The following is a 4290-nucleotide window of genomic DNA, read 5'->3' on the forward strand; positions in this document are numbered from 1 at the left end:
CAAATATAGATCTCCCATTTTACGCCTTGCTTGATGTTGATGGCCAGAGGATCATTACCCATATTGCCTGTGTAATTGTACCTATAAAGGAATCTCAGCATATGCATATAAGGAAATATGCCCTTGGAGGAGAGCCTTTAAAACTTTGTTTTGTTCAGTTGAATCAAACAATTTTCTTGCTGTCAAAAGATAACAAGCTTGGTTGGCTGTTGTCCTTTGCTCTAGAAGAGGACCAAAATAACATCGCTATGTTAGAGTCAAGGTAGAGTGTGTGTGACTGTGGCTGATCAGACCAACACAAGCTCGGAAGGCTCTGCCACAGGTTGGGCACAAATAGCCCATGTGCACATTTGGGGTGGATTCTCTAAGTTTGCACATTTTGTGTTTCTTTTGAGCTATTTCAATTCTGCTTTACTCAAAGAGCAAAGCACCTTCTCTGATGTGGGCATGCCATACCGGGTGGTCCTGTGCCAGTGTCTCTCGTGTCAATCAATTCCAAAGTTCTTAAGAGAGACCTTGAGAGTGTCCTTATATTGCTTCTTCTGACCACCATGTGAGCACTTATCCCGTGTGAATTCTCCATAAAACAGTCTTTTTGGCAAGCATATATTTTGCATCTGAACAACGTGGCCAGCCCATGGGGTTGCACTCTTTGCAGCAGTTTGAATGCTTGGCAGTTTAGTTCAAAAAAGGACCTCAGTGTCTGGTATCTTATCCTGCCAGGTGATCTTCAGAATCTTCCTAAGACAATTCAAATGGAAGCAATTCATTTTCCTGGCATGGTGCTGGCATACTGTCCAGGTTTCACAGACATACAACAATGAGGTCGGCACAATGGCTCTGTAGACCTTCAGTTTGGTAGTCAGTCTAATACCCCTTCTGTCTCACCTTTTCCCTCAGAGCCTCCCAAACACTGAGCTAGCTCTGGCAATGTGTGTATCAACCTCACCATCTATGTGTACATCCCTGGAAAGTATATTGCCAAGGTAAGTGAACTTATCCACAGTATTCAAAACTTCTCCGTTTGCTGTAACTGATGATTCCATAAATGGATGGTACAGTGCTGGCTGATGGAGCACCTGTTTTCTTGGTGTTGAGTGTTAGGCCAAAATTAGCACAAGCAGCAGGGACTCAATCCACATTTTGCTGCATCTCAGCTTCAGGGGCTGCATCGAGTACACAAGTATCTGCAAACAAAAAATCATGCACCAACACTCCCTCAACTTTAGTATTAGCTTGTAACCTTTTCAAGTCAAAGACTTTACCATCAGTGCAGTAGCTGACCTTGATGTCATGTTCATCCGCATCGAAGGTGTTTGACAACATGGCTGAAAACATCATGCTAAAAAGCAAGCACATGTAATGGAATCTTATATCCTTGAAACCAGTGTCAAGTGTTTGATGATATGATCTGCTATGGAAAATACTATGCAGAAATAAGCCTACTCTCTTCTTACATTTTCATCAAGTATACCTTCAATAATGTATAGACTATTTCTCTCTTCAGCTGAAATAATGGTGAGATTCCTTTGCTGACAGCTTCTGGTGAGAGACAAAGCTATAAGGAGATAGGCCTGAGGCCTCTCTATGTAGCCCTGTGAAAGGGGTCTCTGTCCCCAGCCTCTGATATGTTCTTTTCCATTCTGGGCAAAAGTTTCCAGTCTTATGAATGCACTTCAGAAGGCCAGGAGGATGCCTCAACATCCTAGGATTCTACAATCCATGGATCTGTAATCAATAGATGTCCCAAAGAGCAAGGAGTAACCTGAAAGAACCCAGGCCAGAAAGAGCTGAGAAGAGGACTCCTCTGGCAGCGAAGGCTGCATCTAGACATGAACTTGGTGGGACCGATACTATAGGAACTAAGCTAATATATGGGTCTTCTCCTTAGGCCCTCAGAGATTGAGGTAGTCTCAGACAGAATGTAGTCTTTAGGGTGTCAGGGAGGAAATGTTCATACTTCTGTTCTTCCTATAGCTTCAAAGTAAATACATGTTTGTAAAAGTTAAAAAATAAAAGATTGTACAGATACAAAGAAATAGGCAAATGGATCGATAGTTGCTGATGTCTTCTCAATTCCTTTTTTTTTTGTGCTAGTAATACTATCTGATTTTTTTCTGCTCTTTTGGAATTTTCCCCTCTTCGAAGTATCTTGAAAAAATCAAATCCCAAGCACCTTTAATATTGTATTACCTCCAGCATAATTTTTATTACTATCTTATGTATTTTTTATTATGAGTAGCTCCAGCTGCTTTTCTTGACTTTATCATGTACCCAACCCAACACTCCATTGCAGCATAGAAATTTCCCTAGATTCTCAAAGGTTCTCCTGGCAGAGCATAAGCTCTAACAGGTTCTACTGAGCAGGGAAGAATCTGACTATTGTGTCTTCTGTCCAAGGATAAACATAGCTAAGTACAGAAGGGCTTATCGTCAGAGAAGTGGCCAGCAAATGGTGAATTCTTTAGTCATGGTGACTCATGAAACTCTGACCTCTCTGACCTCTGTGGTGCCGTTGGGAAACTGGCTTAGGAGAGCTACCTGTGGGCAGCTGGCACAGAAACCAGACCACTCATAGCTGAAGGGATGAAGAACAACTTAATCTTCTTTTTTTCCCCTTCTTTTTGTATATTTAATGAATTTATTTTGATTTATCAACAAAACTTAATCTTTCTTGATGGGGATAAACTCAACCTATCCAGCCAGTGCCAGGTGAAGCACCAAACCACATCTGCCTTTAGTTACCACAGGTGAATCCCTAAGCATTTTAAGATGTATGTGACCTTCTTCTTAGTGCCCTTCAAATAACCTGTCTCAAACAAACCAGTTCCAATCCTGGGTGGGTCAATCTAACAGCATCATTTTCTCTCTTTTGGTTCATTATGCTCCCATTTGGAGTACCCCAGGAAAATCTCTAAATACATTCATGGGGTAGCTTCTGTCTAGGTTTCCCCAAATGTGGGTAACAGGATCCTCAATTCCCACACAATATACTAACTGCAAATCAAGTGTGCCACAGTCTTTATTTCACTCCCCTCCCCCAAGAAATATATAAGACCCCAAGGGTTTATAGGAGTCCATGAACAGAGTCAGAGACATCAAAAACAGCCTGTTAGACTCCCTCCAAAAAGTAAACACTTTGGGGACTGTGGAACAAGTACTCTCCTAACCCAAAACCTGAGCTATATGGGAACTCATGGAAACAGCAGAGAGATTTGGCGAAGTTCAGGTCTCCTGGCCCTCCATGAGTCAGTTAGTCAGTCGGTCAGTAAGCATTCATTAACCTGCTAGGTGCCAGGCATTGTGCTAAGCTCTGGGGATACAAAGAAAGGCAAAAGACAGTCCCTGCCCTGGAGGAGCTCACATTCTGATGGGGGAGACAAGAGGACAAACAGGTACAAACAAGCTATATACAAGACAGAAAGGAAATAATCTACCGAGGGAAGGCACTGGAATTAAGAGGGCCTCCTATAAAAGGTAGGATTTGCGTTGAGACTTGATGGAAGCCAGGACGCAGAGATGGAGAGGGAAAGCATTCCAAGCATGGGGTACAACCAGAGGGAATGCCCAGAACCAAGAGATGGCTCTTGTAGGGGACAGGCAAAGATTCCCTGGACCAAAAAGCTAGTGGTATAAAAAGACTGGAAGGATGTTGGGGGGGAGGGGAGGTGCTAAGACTTTGTGTGCCAAAGACTTTGTGTGAAAGACTTTGAATGCCAAACAGAGGATTTTGTATTTATGCTGTTGTGGAAATTATATCCTTTTGAGTGGTTGAGACCCTAATGCATGAACTCTCAACTGATAGTTGTTACCTATGAAGCAACTCCCAAAGCGGTGCTATGCAGAAAACCTCCCTTCTCTGTTAGATTCTGGGATCACATTACCTAAGGAATTCTAAAATCTCCCCTCCCCTACAGAGAAGGTTAGTACAATGCTTAGAAAGTGTCCTTGTGCTTCTGCCATATGCTTCCATGCAGGTGCTTAAAAAAATGGGACAGGAGGAGGAGGAGAAAATCGCTCCCACCTTCAAGGATGAATTTCCAATCTTGACGTCTAAGGGGAAGGGAGAAAAAAGCAAAACCAACTCAGTCAAATGCAGTATTTGTAAAGCACTTAGCACAGTGTAGGTGCTTAAAAAATGTTTGTTCCCTTTCTTTTTCCTTCGACCACCTCCATTTTTTACACCATCAACTATTCAATTCAGCAGCATGGAGGTAGGTAAGCAGATGTCCAGGGAATAAAGGAGGCATGGCTGGGCCCCACCTAAACAGTGGGCCAGGTGAAGTACTC

The sequence above is a fragment of the Vombatus ursinus genome, unplaced genomic scaffold (assembly GCF_900497805.2).
Source record: "Vombatus ursinus unplaced genomic scaffold, bare-nosed wombat genome assembly UNPS02014768.1, whole genome shotgun sequence".
NCBI lineage: Eukaryota > Metazoa > Chordata > Mammalia > Diprotodontia > Vombatidae > Vombatus > Vombatus ursinus.